Source organism: Pelophylax lessonae (genome assembly GCF_965119305.1).
Source record: "Pelophylax lessonae genome assembly, chromosome: 10".
NCBI classification, from domain to species: Eukaryota; Metazoa; Chordata; class Amphibia; order Anura; family Ranidae; genus Pelophylax; species Pelophylax lessonae.
In genome coordinates, this window is record NC_138777.1 from 160610862 (window position 1) to 160629801 (window position 18940).

Sequence of the window (18940 nt, forward strand, 5' to 3'; positions counted from 1 at the left end):
CCCAGACACCAAGTCACACAAAAAAAAGTTTTGCCTGCCTCCAAAAATGCCTGATAAATATATAGAAAAAAATACTCAAATACCAGCCCTAAAAAGGGTTTTTGGGGACAATAGATATATATATATATATATATATATATATATCAAAAAAATTACACAAATACCAGCCCTAAAAAGGGCTTTTTGGGGACAATAGATATATATATATATCCCAAAAAAAAACTCACTACCAGCCCTAAGAAGGGCTTTTTGGGGTGCTGTCCTTACAGCAGGAGTGTACCAAGAACACTGACTAACAAGACCGGGAACACTGACTAACAACTGTCCCTAGCTATTAACAGCAGCAGCAGCACTTTCCCTGCTCTCACTCACACACTGCTTCAGAATGATCTAAGATGGATGCTGCCCTTGTTTATTTATAGGAGGTGGGAGGGTGTGGGAGGGAGGTATGCTGATTGGCCTGGAATGTGTCTGCTGACTGTGAGGTTCAGGGTCAAAGTTTGCCTCAATGATGATGTATAGGAGGCGGACCGAACATCGCATATGTTCGCCCACCGAGGCGAACGCAAACATGTGAAGTTCGCCGGGAACTGTTCGCCGGCGAACAGTTCGGGACATCTCTATTGTTGAAACCCTCCCACTGTGAGCTGCAGTGTCTGGAAGGGAGAACATGTGAGACACATGTGAAAAAGGATATGGCTCCATGAAGCCACAGAATCAAAGATTTTTATACTTTATGAGGCTTGTACATTACATAGTAGCCTAATCTGTTAGTTGTTGAACTTGGTTAGACTGTCATGCAGGAACCTTTTGTTTCACTTCAAGTTTAATAATTAGAAACCATTGCCTGTTTAACTGCTTACCGACCGTATAACTTACATATAGGTACTCCCTATATCACGTACTAGCACAGCACATGCCGATCACTGGGTCCCAGCCAATGGTTGACCTCTGGCACCTGGTGATTGGCTCTGAGCTTCACCGAACACAGCTCGATGAATGTAAACAACACAGAGCTGTGTCCACTGACAGGGGATATCATTGTTTGTTCATTCCCTGCTAGACAGGAAATGAAATAAAATAGATGCCCAGGAAACGCAGCACACAGTACACACATAAACACTGTTAGGCACACATTTAACCCCTTCCTGCCCAGTATCATTAGTACAGTGACAGTGCATGTTATTAGCACTGATCACTGTAATGATGTCACTGATGATGTCAGTGGAAGTTAGTCAGTTCCCCCCAGTGTCAATTAGTGCCAGATTGCCCACCGTACTATTACAGTCCCGTTATAAGTCACTGACTGCCGCAATTACTAGCATAAAAAAAATTCCAGTAAATATCCCATAGTTTGTAGATGCTATAACTTTGACACAAACCAATCAAGATTCACTTATTGGGTTTTTTTTTACCAAAGATCTGTAGCAGAATAAATTTTGGCCAAAATGTATATAATTTTATTTACTTTTTATGGGATATGTTTTTATAGCAGAAAGTAGAAAATATGTTTTGTTTTGTTTTTTCAAATGTTTTTTAAAATTGGCAGGATTGTTTACTTTATGTAATAAAAAAAAAAAAAAGAAAAAACCCAGAGGTGATCAAATACCACCAAAAGAAAGCTTTATTTGTGTGGAAAAAATTATATAAATTTAGTTTGGGTGCAGCATTGCATGACTGCACAATTGTCAGTTATAATAGTGCAGTGCTGCATAGCAAAAAATGGCCAGGTCATGAAGGGGGTAAAACCTTCCGGAGCTGAAGTGGTTAAGTAAGTCTTAAAGTGATTGTAAAGTCTTGTTTTTGTTTCTATTAAAATAACAAACATGTTATACATACCTCTCCTGTGCAGTTGGCTTTGCACAGGGCAGCCCGATCCTCCTCTTCTCAGGTCCCTGGCTGAAGCGCCTGACCCCTCCCTCCTGTTGAGTGCCCCCACAGCAAGCAGCTTGGTATGGGGCGCACCCAAACCGAGCTACAGCTCCGTGAACCCATTCAGACACAGAGCTGCCATTCACCCCCCACCCCCTCTCTCTCCTAATTGACTAAATTTGATTGACAGCAGCGGGAGCCGATGGCGCCGCTGCTGTGTTTCAGCCAATCAGGAGAGAGAGTTCCGGACGTCCGAGGCATGCGTGGACATTGCTGGATAGAGAGGGGACTCAGATAAGTCTTAGGGGGGCTGCTACACACAGAAGGCTTTTTATTTTGATGCATAGAATGACTTAACAATCCATTGAAGTGTAACTCTGATCAAAATTAGTTTTTAACCTTTAATAAAAGACTATTCTTCCAATTTCTCGTTCATTTACATTTCTAAATGCACCTTGCTTCCTCCATATATACCTGTTGACGATGCCTGTTTTGCAATCATTTTTCCTCATTACCGGAACAGAAATGGGATTGTCTTAAATTGACTATTGGCAAACACAATGAAAAATATATTCCCATGGGCACTAAGTTTAAAAGGTTGCAAGTAAAACGTATGTGACTCGTGTCCAAAAAGCCGTGAAGAATAAGAACAGGGTATTTTAAAAATATTAAAACAAAGGAATATTTTCATAATTTGAAAGTTACAAATAATATAACAAAGGGAAAGATCACAAAAATATAAAAGGAACCACAGGTTGGGAATAAAATTAAGACTGCCCCACCCTCAAAAAATAAATAAAAATCTTAAAATAGTAAAAGTAAAAATAGTAAAAGAAAAAAAGGATCAGGTCTCTTAAAAATAACCTAAAGTTGATGACTGTTGACAAAGAGAAGGCAAAACTATTACATTCCTTCTTCAGCTCTGTGAATACAAAGGAAAATGGTGGAGCTCAAGTCCATTAAGGGTATAATATTGCCATAGTCTCAAATAAACCACAATGCCTCATACAGTAAACAGGGGGAGAATAAAAGTTAATCTGCTAATGGGGACATATAACGTATTAAAAGGGGACTTGGGCTACATGATAGAGAAAAAAAAATGGGGAAAAGGGAAGCCAGGAACTCACTTGAAAAAGTAAAATTACTTGAAAGAGACTGGCCCAAATAAGGTTTTTTGAGCAAGGCAATTTGGATCCATATAAAAAAGAGGCCGTAGGATAAGTACCGTATATACTCGAGTATAAGCCGAGTTTTTCAGCACATTTTTTGTGCTGAAAACGTCCCCCTCGGCTTATACTCGAGTCAACAAAAAAAAAAAAGTTCCCGGCCTCTCCGACGTGTTTAAGATTTAAAAATGGTGCCGCCCGGCGTATACATGTCACTGCGCATGCGCCGCCACCGCTCGGGACAGGCCGGGAATAGCCGAACGTATACCAGCTTTCCCGAGCGGCGGCTCGTGCGCAATGACGTGTCGGCGCCGGGCGGCGCCATTTTTAAAATGAAGGCGCCTCTGGAACAGGTAAGTGAAACACAGCCACTAGTATGCCCGCAACCCCGCATCCTCTTGTACCATGCTTGCCACCCTGAATTCTCCTGTACCATGCCAGCCACACTGCATTCTCCTGTACCATGCCAGCCACCCTGCATTCTCCTGTACCATGCCAGCCACCCTGCATTCTCCTGTACCATGCCAGCCACCCTGCATTCTCCTGTACCATGCCTGCCACCCTGCATTCTCCTGTACCATGCCTGCCACCCTGCATTCTCCTGTACCATGCCCGCCACCCTAGGCTTATACTTGAGTCCATCATTTTTCCCATCTTTTTGTGGTAAAAGTAGGGGCCTCGGCTTATACTCGGGTCGGCTTATACTCGAGTATATACAGTAAACATAAAGAGTGTATGACTTGCTGTTCAGCTCAAAAAGTAATCCCCTTTTGGGGGCATAAAATATCAAAAAGGATCCGTATCCAGAATTGCCAAATGAAATAGTAGAGCTCTTCACTAACCTGAGGTTATTTGATATACAGTAAAACCTTGGTTTGAGAGTAACTTGGTTTAAGAGCGCTTCGCAAGACAAGCAATAAATTTTGACTTGATATAGAAGCGATGTCTTGATATACAAGTAGCCTCAAGTCACAGCTGAGTATAAAAGCGAAGAGAGGCGCCTCTAAGTGTAGCAATATGGTTAAATTTAATGAAGGTACAACATTTAGCAACTCACATGGTTGATGATTGGAACAGGCACATCTAAGAATGCAGGCACCCAGGCTAAAGCTTCCACATAGACCATCCTCCGCACCGCCATCTACGTCATCCCTTCCATGCTGCCCCTCGCTTTCAAATCGCTTTACTCAGGGCCGGATTAAGAGCATCATGGGCTTGGTGCTGAGGATTTTGAAGGGCCTTAAGGGCCGTGCCTTGGCATGCACCCAGAGGAGGAAGGGTGCAGCCATGCATGCCTAATTCAACATGAAATGCTGTCTCTGAAGCCCATAAACACATCCATGCATTGGCAACTGTCCCTCCTTGTCCGGCCTTCGTGCTGTGTGGGGAGGTTTTGAGGGAGCTGCCTGGGGAAGCGAGCATAGAAGCCAGACTTCTGTGTTTACAAGTGACAGAAGAGCGGTAACAGTGAATATGGCCAACCCGGGGCCTATATTAAGGTAGGGGCCTGGAGCTGCAGCTCCAATAGCCCCTACGTTAATCTGGCCCTGGCTTTACTGAAGGGTGGTCTTCCCGGTCAGGATTACAGACTGGCAGCCGGCGGTGCAGAAGATAGTCTATGTGGACAGCTTTACCCCTGATGCCTGCATACTTAGATGTGCCTGTTTTATTCATCAACCATGTGAGTTGCTAAATGTTGAACCTTCACTAAATGGAACCGTATTGCTACACTTGGAGGCGCCTCTCTTCTCTTTGATACTCTGTAGCTCCTGCTGGATTTTGCTTCTAATCCCCTTGTGGAAGCGGCTATTTGTGGATGGACATTTTATGGTTATATAACCTATCGCAGTGCTATAATCTTTTTATATGGACTATAAACTGAAGGACTTATGAATAAATGGTTGTGGAACGAATCATCTGAGTTTTCATTATTGCTTATGGGGAAATTCGCTTTGATATAAGAGTGCTTTGGATTACAAGCATGTTTCTGGAACGAATTTTGCTCGCAATCCAAGGTTTTACTGTAATATGCTTAACCGGTGCTGGTGTAGGTTTCCATGGCCCCAATGGAAATCCACATAGGTGGCCCCCACCTATCAAAAGAGAAACATAGGAAATGCCAGTGTTGAGTATTGCATTCCTGGAGCTCACCTCACACCTTTAAAACTACAACGTAATTAGCAATGGGCGCTTTCAAATTTCTAACCCACAGGTTCCATTTACCAGCTGTTTGTTGATTTTTTAGTAAGAGCTATTGCACATAATTGATAATCACCCTATGATGATTTTAAAAAAGCCCAAAATCTGTTCTTACGGTGCTCATAACTTGGCTCATAACACTCTGACAATTACCAACCTCTTAAAATAGCTGTTTATAGGGATTTCAAAATCAACAAGCTGGTGAGTATAAACAGTACAGGTTAAATAACCATAATTGTTCCCCTCCACTAGCGCAGCACATTTCAGATGAAATATTTTATGAACTCTAACTTAACTTGGTATGGTTTATTTATTAAGCTGTAGCTATGGAGCTGCAAGTGTTTTTACAAGTACCTCCATCTCCTTTCTGCAAACCTTGGTCCTGATTACAACATATGATTTTCATGCATACTGTACCATTGCATTTCTTTAATAGAGTCCAAGATAGCCTTAATGGAACCAAACACGAAACGGAGACATTGTGCAGAATCCAACAGATTCTATTTTTGGGTGACTTTATTTGCTGTCAGAAATAAGGACTTTTTTATTATGTTGCTTGCATTTTCCAAAACAACTCGTGGACTTGTGAAGTGACTCATTTATGAAAAAAAAATACATTCAAAAATAGAACTGTCATTCTCCATTGCTTACATAACCATTTTTATGGTTATTGCCTAAAAATGCTAATTATGTTCATATCTATTTTCACATCATCTAGACCCTGAAGGGAAAAATAAATGTCCTTTCTGTTTGTCTGAGCTTTATTTGTTTAGTAGTTTGCACACATAGGTTAATAAAGGTCGGGGATAAGAGCTGAACATTAGTCTCTCACTGAAGTTCAAACGCATAAATATAACCCCTGCCAAGCATCTGATGTATGCAATGCCTCTGCAGATGATTTGTGAGTTCTGTACAGTCTGTCTCCAAAGGATTCAATGTATTTTTGTATATGGCAAACATATTCCCCTTCGGGTGCCTCTTTCCCAGTATAAACAAAAACATTGGAATATTAGGAATTTTCCATTTCCCTTATTAGTTTTTGTTACTGCATCTCATATACTTCCAGGCTTTGTGGGAAAACTATAAAGATTGGCTGGTGGAAAAGGTTTTCATTTATTAACTTCATAAAATGGCCAACCCTGCTGGAACAATGGCAGCAACATGGGTATCTGAGTTAATATCAAAGACTTCTTGATCTCCTTTACAGGAGGTTATTGTTTCATATTTTGAAGAACACCAAGATAGAGGAACTTAGATTATCTCTAGCCAACACTTTTTCGTTTTGGATAGTGTAGGAAATGGTTGAAACCCTTGTCATGCTTTTATCTCTGTCCACGTCCCCACTGGGAAGATTATCCAATCAATTTCGTCTGGTGACCATTGTCAATAGTCAAAATTGTCAAAAGGGGAAATTTAGAAAGAGGAAATCTCCTTAACAGGGCACAAGTAGCTTAGGAAACACTTTAAGCCCTCATAGGCACTATCACTAATGCCTCGTACACACGCAACTATTATCTTTTTATTTGTCTTTTGTCCAGTGTTGTTGTGTTGTGTTGGTTGAAATGTGCTCTAGACTGCGCACAAATTTTCTCGGCCAACAAAAACCAACTTCAGAAGTGATGTCATGTTCTGGTTTACTTTCCGTGTGTTTTTTCTTCTCTGAGCATGCCCAGTCTTGCTCATCAGATTTTTGTCTGCCGAAGTCTGTACTGACTGATGGAAAATCGGCCGTTATGTTGACGGCTAACAAAAATTTTATAGCCTGCACACCAGATTTTATTCGGCCGAAAAGTCGGAGTCGGTTGTCGAAAGCATCATACTAACAAGCCGAAAATCGGCTGATCGGACGTTGGCCGAAAATTCACGGCCAACTATCGATGCGTGTGTGTACGAGGCATTAGTCCTTAGGTCTTAAAGGAAATCTGTCAAGAGAGAAATATGGACACTGGCTGTCATGTTGACCCTCTTGCCTCAACATTTCAAGCCACTGACTTAGAACAAATGTGCAACCAAGGACTTTTGAGTTTTTCTGATCTCTATATGTGTTCCAGATCAGCAACTTATAAGGTATTGAAGCTAGTGCATTAACATAACCGCTGCTAGCATTTTCAGGTGGAGGTCAGCAACAGAAGCTTCCATGTTTCTCTCAGGAAAGGTTTTCTTTAAAGTGATGTTTCTTACTGGTTATAAACTTTGTATTAACTAACAAGAGCCATCACTTCAGATAATTTATTAACTTCAATCATTTCTACACCAATGACCAGGATGCAGATTGGGAGCACAAACTTCAATCAGAGTTTCTTGATTTACATACTTCTTCTCCTAGTTAGTGGTTTACAATTTGAAGATAGAGACCAGCTAGCATTTCAGAAGGAGGTTCACAATGGCAACCTACATATGTCTCTCGGTAAAGGTCTAATTTAATATAATGTGGGACTTTTGGTTATAGGTTCATGTCATCTATGCAAATCGGGCATCATGATTAACATAATCAAGGTATGATTTTGATCTGGGCATCGCATTTCACGGATATCTAGTGATGGAGGAACCCCTTGTCACTTGGCAGCATACAAAATCTTCTCCCACATTAACCTAGTGTTTGCCAGGGGACCTGTCCTTTGGGTACGGGACATTTCTATATTGCCACGAAGTATATATGACCATGCTGTTTTTTAACTATGCTTCTAGTGTAGCTCTACTGTGCACATTGGGTCTTGAAGAAGCCGTGTTTTTGGCAAAAATTTGACCTGGCAGTTCAGGTTACCGGAAGGATATTTCTCTACAAATGATACTTATGTTTTGATACTTGTACAGTATGTCACAAAAGTGAGTACACTTCTCACATTTTTGTAAATATTTTATTATATCTTTTCATGTGACAACACTGAGGAAATGACACTTTGCTACAATGTAAAGTAGTGAGTGTATGTAACGTTCATGCGTTTTTGTTAGTGGATGGATTTACAGCTGCAGAATTATTACACTCAGTAGCCTTGTAGAGAATCTGTTGAACAAACATATCCAACTCTCAGGACTTCATCACCGTGTACAGCCTGTTATATACCATATATATATTAATAGATGTTAATGGAGGGATAGAATATATGAGGATATATAGATGAGAGACAGGCTATTGTATGGTGAGCACTAGAAGTAGTATTAGGAGAGTTGCAGGTGATGGTAAAGCAGATAGGTTCTGATGTCAAGTATAGTGCAGATGGTAAGAGGACACAGATGGAGTATACTTAGACAGAGTAACCTAGTGCAAGGATAGTTGAAGGTAGTCCCAAGAGCTAACAGTCTATGCAGATGATAGTGAATAGATAGATACAGATAGTCTTGGTAATTGCAGTAGATGACAGTAGGAGATTGGTTAGTAAGAATCCCCTGCGGGGTACTTATAACTTAGATAGGTTTAGGAGTAACAGTGTCCGTTGGAGAGGGGTGATCCCGTAGCGAGATACGGATCACCAGCGAGGTTTCCGGCTTCAGTTCAGCAAGGGAAAATGTCAGCAGCTCCGACTTCACAGGAGTAGGTGCGGTGAACATGCGGTGAAGGTGAAAACAGCATGCCAGGGGTGATCGGGTGGCGAAACACAGGATCCGAAAACAGGTTCAGGTAGCGAGATACAGGAACGTGTCGAACTGGTATGCTGACTTCAGACAGCGGGACGCTCCAACCATGGCGGTTGAACGAGCGATGAGTGAGAGCAAACCGGCGATTGAAATAGCCGCTCATAGCGGCGCTCGGCAATGATGTCATCCGGTCTTAAAGGTATATGCGTCCCTTGTTACACAAGATGGGACGCAATTAGGAATGGAGAAATATGGAGACAAGGGTACCAGAGGTACCAGAACATTACAGTGTACAGCTTGTATAACAGTGTAAATTTGCTGCCCCCTCAAAATAACTCAACACACATCCATCCATGTCTAAACTGCTGGCAACAAAAGTGAGTACACCCCAAAGTGAAAATGTCCAAACTGGGTCCAAAATGTCAATATTTTGTGTGGCCACCATTATTTTCCAGCACTGATTTAACCCTCTTGGGCATGCAGTTCACCAGAATGTCACGGGTTGCCAATGGAGTCCTTTTCCACTCCTCCATGACGATATCATGGAGCTGGTGGATGTTAGAGACCCTGCGCTCCTCCAGAGAGGTCTTTGCCATGAGGTGCCATGTTGAACTTCCACTGAAAAGTGGAAGAGTGGGGAGACTGAGAGCGATAATACCAAATTTAACACGTTTATGGAGGGGATAGGGACAATGGACTTTATTGGCACTGACAACCAGACAATTATGTCATAAAAATCAAAATATTTTATTGAGAAATCATTAAAAGACATATATACGTATGAATACCACCACAAGTGCAAAACAAGAAAAATCAAAAAACATTCACATACAAATTCAAAAAACACACATTAAAAGGCATGTATAACCTTGATAGCCATAGCCTCTAAAAGCCCTCTACATAAACCAAGTATACCGTGATGGGGCTGTACAAACTAAAAGCTGTGGAAAAGCCCTAGGGCTGTTTCTGGTATGGTAATATGAAGCTAGTAGGCAGATTCATCAACAGTAGAGGTAGAGAGGCTTGGTATTGGGTAATAAATTCGGTCAGAAACAAACTCTACATGTTTCGCGCGTTTAGCGCTTCTTCAGGAGTTTAAATATTAGCTGAACAATTCTACAAAAGTATAAAAAGAAACAAGTTTAGAATTGAATACATATGACATTAAACCAAATAAGTACATACATATCTATGTGTTGTCGCCTTCCAAGGAGAAGGGAAAGAGAGAAGGGAGGGGGGAAAAAAGGAGGGAAAAAAGAGGGAAAGAAGAGGGGAGGGGGGGGGAAGAGAAGGGAAGGGGGGGGAAGAAAAGGGAGAGAAAGGGGGAAGGAGGGGAAGAAGTGGGAAATGAGGAGTGAAAGGAGGGACAAGGGATGGGAGAAGACAAAACACATGATCTGATAATATCCATAATTGCAAAGACCTGACTAGATGGATTGATTATATTTTTAACTTACCAATATAACAATGTTGATAACACAGTGCACAAGGGGCACTATTCTCAATTAAAAAAGGTTCAAATGCCTGAGCCTGCAAAGCAGACAGAAAGGAGCAGCCGTCCGAAAATTTGCCTCAAGCCACGCCCCAAACACAACGGAGAGGGGTGTGTGTGAAGGAGGTGGGGGGATATTTAGGAACACGGTCCTTGATGTGATAAAAAAGAAACAGGAGTGTAATAATTAATAATAATTAAGAAAGACAGGAAGAAAGGAAAAAGATAAAGAAGGAGGAAATCCCTCATACTTAGTAAAGAGTATATTGGTAAGTATGTATAGGAGCAGGAATATTAAAATCCAATTTCTTACCCATTCAAATAAGGTAATGTGAGTAAGGTCACGAAATATACAGCTGGATGCTGTTTCCCCTAAATGCAGTCAACAAACAGATTCCAGAAAGGGTAATTCAGAATTCCCTGTAAGCAGAGCCAATAAACCAGGGTAATACCGCAATCAAAAGATATGAACATATATTGATGGAAAAAACAGCAAGGCAGCAGGGGAGCAGTGTACAGCAAAGACCTGCTTATGTAGTATACATATGTCAGAATGTGCCATATTGAAGCCTGTTCATTCAATATAGGGAAGGCAGGAGGGAGAAGGAAAAAGAAGGATGAGGGAGTAAACCAGAAAAAACGTACCTCAAAATCTATAGTACAACGTAACCACCCCGGATGTCTAGGTAGATTGTATGCTGATATTTATTCTGTGTGCCAGAGAGTCCCTTTACTAGTAAGTAGGGCACCAACTCCTGGGGGTACAATGTATAGGAGAGAAGGAGGATTTATTTAAGGCAAAGTATATATCCACCAAAAAACAGGGAAGGAGTATATCCATATCCCACAGAAGGAGGGACCAAATAAAGGAAAAGAAGGCATACACAATAGGCACTATCCCAAGTACAGTGCCCAGTACTGACCTGTAATTACGTTAGTAGAGCTTGACCTGCATCCGGGGGGAGCGCCTGCTGGAACGGCCGTGACCTCAGAAGAGCTCCAGACCGAATGCTCGCTTCGGTCTGGGCTAAATATCCCCCAACTGCGTGAGTCAACACGCCAGAATGGCGTGTGACGTCAATGCAGTCCGGCAAGAGGACCGCCCGCCGTTGCTGCTCGGGCGGGCATAACACAGATGCCCAATGACCGGCGCAGCAGAAGAGAGGGCGGGTCTGAGAGACGAACGCGTCATCCTCTCATGACACGCCGCCCACTGACATGAGGATCGGGGGAGTGAAGAGGGCGGAGGTCTCCCACACACATCCCCGGGCTACCCCAAACCAGGATCCGCACTAGATGGAAAGCATAGGGAAATCCCTAAGCGGAAATGGGAGGGGAGGCAAAGCCCCTGTGAGGTGACGGCGCCACCAGCCGCACCTCCAGGCAAGAAAGCGGAACAGCTACGTCAGTATGCTAGATCCGCAGGCAAAGGCATTTAAGAACCAAGAAAGGCTAGAATCGCCAGAAGAGCTCCAAAAATGGGGAGCCAGTATAGAGACATTAAATACTAATTACTAGAAAAAGAAGGGATGTTGGTATAGAGCAATATATAGAGAACCTTGAGGGGAAAGATACACAGGGTATGAAAAGGAAACAGAAACAGCTTCATATTACCATACCAGAAACAGCCCTAGGGCTTTTCCACAGCTTTTAGTTTGTACAGCCCCATCACGGTATACTTGGTTTATGTAGAGGGCTTTTAGAGGCTATGGCTATCAAGGTTATACATGCCTTTTAATGTGTGTTTTTTGAATTTGTATGTGAATGTTTTTTGATTTTTCTTGTTTTGCACTTGTGGTGGTATTCATACGTATATATGTCTTTTAATGATTTCTCAATAAAATATTTTGATTTTTATGACATAATTGTCTGGTTGTCAATGCCAATAAAGTCCATTGTCCCTATCCCCTCCATAAACATTTTGAATAGGACGTGGCACGTATTAATTTAAGTGTCCACAGTGTCATCCTGTGTTGACACTTTTTCTCCTTCGACCAAATTTAACACACCTACTCCCCATTCACACCTGAGAACTTGTAACACAAACGAGTCACATGACACAGGGGAGGGAAAATGGCTAATTGGGCCCAATTAGGACATTTTCATGTAGGGGTGTACTCACTTTTGTTGCCAGCGGTTTAGACATTAATGGCGGTGTGTTGAAATATTTTGAGAGGACAGCAAATGTACACTGTTATACAAGCTGTAAACTCACTACTTTACATTGTAGCAAAGTGTCATTTCTTCAGTGTTGTCACATGAAAAGATATAATAAAATATTTACAAAAATGTGAGGGGTGCACTTTTGTGAGATACTGTATAGATATATATATATATATAGTTGCAAACATATAATAAATATATAATACAAGGTGTATCTCCTAGAAGCATATCCTTACATCCATATACAGCATATCCCACTTCTTCCCCGAAAACCACAAAAAAAATAAAAAGGGAGGCAAGAGACAAGTTGGAGGCAGGGGAAACCCTCTTCAAAGTACCTTTTCCTGATCTTCCTCCCAACTATGGTCTAGGGTCTACCTGGCATCTCCGCCTAGTCCCTGGCCCACTGCCCATCACCCCCCCCCCCCCCCCGCCATGTCCCCAACCACCCACATCTTCCTATGGTAGTGGGGAGAATGAAAAATAAGAGAAGAAAAAAACAAAAACAAAACCCCAATATAACAAAAGAAAAACCAAACTGAAAAGATGTGCAGACTAATAATAATAATTTAGGGGGACGAGCCAGGCATTCTACCCTTCCCACATTGTGCTCCTATATCCAACCCCCCTTCCTCCCTCAGCCAATATGGGCATGCAGTGCAGTTTTAAAGAGACAGTAACAAGTGTACAACTGTACAGATTGGGCCCCAACATCAGCGGGCTGAAGATTGCAAATTGGGTGACAGATATCATAAAAACCCCTTCCAGGGATACCCTATTCAGGAACGCATATCCACATCCTGGGGTATAACCACAGAGTGCACTCTGGGGCACTTTTTGATTGGGTATTGCAGAGAGTTACTTTAAGACTTTTCATTGCCATTTATATTCTTTCATTGTTAGGCTGATTATTGCTTTTGCTCATTGTGTTTACCTGGCTTGCAACAATATATTCACATTACCTACTAATAGGTAGCTTGTGGTCTATTTTCCGTGTGCTAATATATATAGTGTGGTGGTATACCAATACTTAAGGTACAACCAGAGGTGTCAGACCAGATGGAGCAGTTTACAGAGTCATGGCAGATCAGAGAACTTATCAGACCAAGCAGCTCCTGTGGAGGTGAGTGCTAAAGTGGGGGCTTGCTTGGGATACTTCTGTTCTGCAAGCCACCAAGACAATTAGCTAGAGACAGTCATCATGGATCTTGCTGCCACAAACCAGTGGTGTAAATAGCAAATGTCCATTGGAAGTTGAACATAGTGGTCAATGTCCCCAGAGACACCTGGACAGAAGAGAAAATCCGACAAGCAGTGACAGCAATAGTTCCTGACCGGGTGTTCACACTGGACATGATCAATTGATCTTACACCTATGTACTTCTGAAGTAGAGAAGGGGGGGGGGGGGGTCCCTGCCTGGAATTCCAGGCTGCAGCTGACTAATGACATTAAAGCCCACCGGGTTCAGCTAAGTGCCAGATGCCAAACCACAGAGTTCAAGTCAGTTGATTCTGACAAAAGGAACCACTCAGCCAGCACCTGTGGCCATGATAGGGCCTGAATTCATTGCCACTCTGGGGGATTTCATGGTGAAGTACCAGAAGAATACCCCAATGCACACTAAGTCCAGGTAACTGAAACTGAGGGTCTTTTCAGGAAACCAGGCAATGCCTGTCAGTGAGGAGGGTTTTAATGAGTGGCTGGAGCAAGCTATGCAAGCCTTGGATGAAAAAAATGACAGAATCACTGAGAGTTTAAGGCTCCATTCACACTACTGCGACTTGTCAGACGACTTGTCAGCCTGACAAGTCGTGGTCCCTCGCGGTCCATTGACTGCTACAGGACCTGTTCTAATAGGAGCGACACAAGTCGCTCCGACTTAGAAAAAGGGTCCTGTACTACTTCGGGGCGACCTGGAGGCGACTTGCATTGACTTCCATTATGTGAAGTCCGTGCAAGTCGCGCCGAAGTCGCGGTGGACGGGACTTCACAGGTCGCCCCCGAAGTCGTGCACAAGTCGTGCCGCTTCAGTGTGAATGGGGTCTAAGAGGGCCTGCCTCAAAAGATAACAGACAAATAGAAGTGCAGCGCTCAAAATGTAAAAACAACACAATGTTGTGATAATAATACCAACAGTAAGTCGTTGAAAAAAGTCCAATGAATATTGGTACTTCAATGAGCCTTCAAACTTGGAAGGGATACTCCACCAGTTTCAGATAACAAAGGGTGACACTAAATTATCCACCCCTTATGCACTCACCAGAAATATGCAAAACACATACAATAACAATTCTCCAAAGCTTTAGAAGGTAACTCCACTTTCACAGGCAAAAAAATAGCAAATAAAGATAAAATATTATAATGTATACAATTGCGACACAAGTCATATTGTAATTGAATTTTGCTAAAAATGACCTTTCCTTTTTAAAGTGCAACTGCTGTAATTTTCTGAAAATGCAATTCAATATGGCTAATTGGAGTTGTTCTGTACACAGAATGTGTACTGAACACACCCAGGAAACATAATTTCCTGCTTGTGTGATTGGCTCACTAATTTTCCTAGAAGTATGCCTAAGATAGAAGTTAGATTTCAGGCATCCTCTACAATAAAAATTAAAATGTTGGTGAGATAGTCCATATAGGAACACATCTAAAGTGATGCAAACCCAGCAGATTTCCTCATTAGCTGCACAGCTGACTAATAATTATGAGACCACTTCCATTAGACCTGCTCAGCACAGAGGCACAGAGGAACAAACAGATATTTTTTTCAGAATAACAAAAGGTAGGAATCTGCAACTAAGGTTGTTATAATTCTTGCAATGTACAGAGATCACCCAGAGGCATTCCACTCGGCCTCTGCACTCCACATTACAGGACACATCAGTATGGTCAAAAGCTATATAGAAAAGCTCAGCTACACTATATTCAGCCAAAGAATGCTTAATATAGTGTAGTATTTATTTATAGAAATGGCTCATTAAAGATTCCAATAAAAAGTTGGTATCACATAAACAAACTTGGCCGGACTGAAAGCGGCAGCGTGACGTCAGCACGTAGGTCCCTGCCAATGCGTTTCCGTACACACATCAGGTGATAGCCCTACTTAGGGGATTTGCAACCTAAATCTCGGCAAACAGGACTTTTCTTCCTACAATTACTTAAGTATCCTTCAAGTTGTGTTAAGGAGAACAGAGAAGGCTTCTAATGCCCCATACACACCTGCAGATTATCTGCAGACTTTTGTCTGCAGACTAACCAAAACCATATAATATGAGGTCAAACCTAAACACTTTCAATTTGTATGCAATCCGGCAGGCCCTTGCACTACATAGAAAAGGTAAGTCTGCAGACAAAAGTCTGCAGATAATCTGCACGTGTGTATGGGGCTTAACTTCATGTACCAGTTTGAACAAACCTACCAGAATGAAGGGGAGAAGCTGTCCAAATACATCAGGCATCTTGACAAGATAATGCATCATCAAAGAAATTTATAGACACTAGATCAGTAAATTAAGTATAGTCACAAAAGGTTTTAAGGTGAGCTCAGGCCTTAGATCCTATCATGATTCAGCTGAAAACTCAAGGAGATGGTGGAATCTTGAAGTATCCTGATTTAATCAGCACTGTTAAAGAAGAGGAATCCATGCCAGAGAACAAAGAGGAGAGAAGATTAGAGTGGCTGGTGCAGCTCTTGGCAGCCCTGAAATTGATCTCTTGAAAACCCATATGGCCCAGTTACATAGTTACATAGTTAGTCAGGTTGAAAAAAGACACAAGTCCATCTGCTTCAACCAACAAAAAAAAAACGGTATTGAAAACCCAACCATACAATCCCATATACACAATCCTATACCCGCTGTTGATCCAGAGGAAGGTGAAAAAACCCCAGCAAAGCATGATCCAATTTGCTACAGCAGGGGAAAAAAAATCCTTCCTGATCCCCCTAGAGGAAATCGGATATTCCCTGGATAAACTTTACCTAAAAAAAATATTAGTACCCACTTATATTAAGTACACCCAAGAAAGAATCAAGGCCTTTTTTTAAAGCAATCTAGTGAGCTAGCCAGAACCACCACTGGAGGGAGTCTATTCCACAATGTCACAGCTCTTACGGTGAAGAAACCTTTCCGTATTTGGAGACAAAATCTGTTTTCCTCTAGACGTAAAGAGTGCCCCCTTGTCCTCTGTGTTGACATTAAAGTGAACAACTCAACACCAAGTTCACTATATGGACCCCTTATGTGTTTATACTCGATCATATCCCCCTTAATCTCCTCTTCTCAAGAGAGAATAAATTCAGTTCCTCTAATCTTTTCTCATAGCTGAGCTACTCCATGCCTCACATCAGTTTGGTTACCCTTCTCTGCACTTTCTCCAGTTCCCCGATATCCTTTTTAAGAACTGGTGCCCAAAACTGAACTGCATATTCCAGATGAGGTCTTACTAATGATTTGTACAGGGACAAAATTACATCTCTCTCTCTCTGGAGTCCTTGCCTCCTTTAATACAAGAAAGGACTTTGTTTGCTTTGGAAACCGCAGCTTGGAATTGCATGCTATTATTAAGCTTATGATCAACCAGGACACCTAGATCCTTCTCCGCTATGGATTCCTCCAGTTCTTCTCCACCTAGTATGTATGATGCATGCATATTCTTAGCCCCCAAGTGCATAACTTTACATTTATCAACATTAAACTTCATTTGCCACATAGTTGCCCAATGAAACAGTGCATTGAGGTCAGCTTGTAAGTTGGAGACATCCTGTAAGGAAGTTATTCCACTGCAAAGCTTGGTGTCATCTGCAAAGACTGAAATGCTACTTTTAATCACAGACCCTATATCATTTATAAAGATATTAAAAAGTAAGGGTCCCACCACTGAACCTTGGGGTACACCACTGATAACCTTAGACCATTCAGAGTAAGAATCATTAACCACTACTCTCTGAATTCTATCTTTTAGCCAATTTTCTATCCAATTACAAACTGATCTTTCCAAACCTGTAGACTTTACCTTACACATTAGCTGTGTGTGGGGAACTGTGTCAAACGCTTTGCAAAATCCAAGTATACTACGTCCACAGCCACCCCTCTGTCCAAGGTTTTACTTACCTCCTCATAAAAAGAAATCAGGTTTGTTTGACAACTTCTGTCTTTAATGGAAATAATGACTGTAAATGGCGACAACAATTTTCACATTGCCTGATGAGAGTGCTCCAGGGCCCTTTCAGCCTTTGAACTCTATAGGAGTTCATGTTGAGAAATTAGTGAATCAAGGGCTGTGGTGGAGTGGAACACTATCAACACGATTGTTCAAGCCTGCCAAAGTGTGAAAGCCAGTGCACCACACACTCAACGAGACAACTATCCCTGACTAATATAACACACCACAGATAGAAGATGCTCTACATTGCCTGTCTGGGGCAAAGTGGTTCAGAATGCTAGACCTAAGAGTGGGTACTACCTGATTCCCGTGCACTAAGAAGACTAAGAGAAGACCACCTTTATCTGTCCACTGGGGTTCTACAAATTCAACAGAATGCCCCAAGGCCTGTCAGGAGCTCTAGCAACCTTCCAGCGACTCATATCAGTACAGTAGGGGACATGAACCTGATTGAAATGCTGGTGTACTTAGATAATATCATCGACTTTGGCAGAACCCAATGAAGAGCAAAAATAGCATCTGGAGAAGGTCCTAAAGAGACTTCATGATGATGGGTGGAAGTTGTCTTTAGAGAAGTGTCAGTTCTACCAGCCTTCTGTCACTTAACCAGGACACATTGTCTTTTGCTGAGGGAGTGGCTACTGACCACAAGACGCTAGAAGCCATCATGTCCCACTAATGACTGAGCTGAGGTTGTTCCTGGGGTTCTGCTCATACTAAGGGAGATTTGCCGAGGGATTAGTTAAGATAGCTTGACCCGTAAAAAAGGTTGTTGAAGAGTGAAGATGAGGAAGACGACACAGATCTACAGATGTCAGCAAGACAAACCCAAGGGCCCAGAAAGCCAAGAGAGTTGATTTAGGATCAATTTAGGATCAGTGTGAGCAAGATTTCCATCAGTTGAAGAAGAGCCTTACGAATGCCCCTGTTCTGGCCTATGCTTTTCCAACCAAACTTTACAAACTGCATGTCGATGCCAGCCAACAGTCACAGGTTCTCTGGGACTGTCCTGGATTTAAAAAACAATCCCAGCGTCCTGTGAATCCAGGCTGGGTCCCTCTGCTGGCCAGGTGCTGGAATGCTCATTCCTGCACAAGGCTTTATCTCTTTTGCTGCTTTTTCAGGCAAAGAGAGGCAGCGATGCAGAGAGGCAGGATACATACCATGGACTGGCAAGTAATTCATTGCACACCAATAACCCCTACTGAAGACTGATGACTCCCACTGACACCGATATCCCTAAACCTAAGCTCACCAGCACAAGTACCACCTGCTCTCTCCATAAAGTACCAGTGCCCTTCTCTC

The 18940-nt window shown here is 42.2% G+C and overlaps 1 protein-coding gene across 1 annotated transcript in view; it reads right to left on the bottom strand.

The window, feature by feature from the left end:
* CD248 (CD248 molecule) overlaps positions 1 to 9281 on the bottom strand; it is a 300134-nt gene extending 290853 nt beyond the window's left edge. The window contains exon 1 of the mRNA XM_082270569.1: positions 9272 to 9281. The gene's annotated coding sequence lies outside the window, so the exon portion shown is untranslated. The remainder of the gene's footprint in view (positions 1 to 9271) is intronic.
* Positions 9282 to 18940: the final 9659 nt, after the last annotated feature.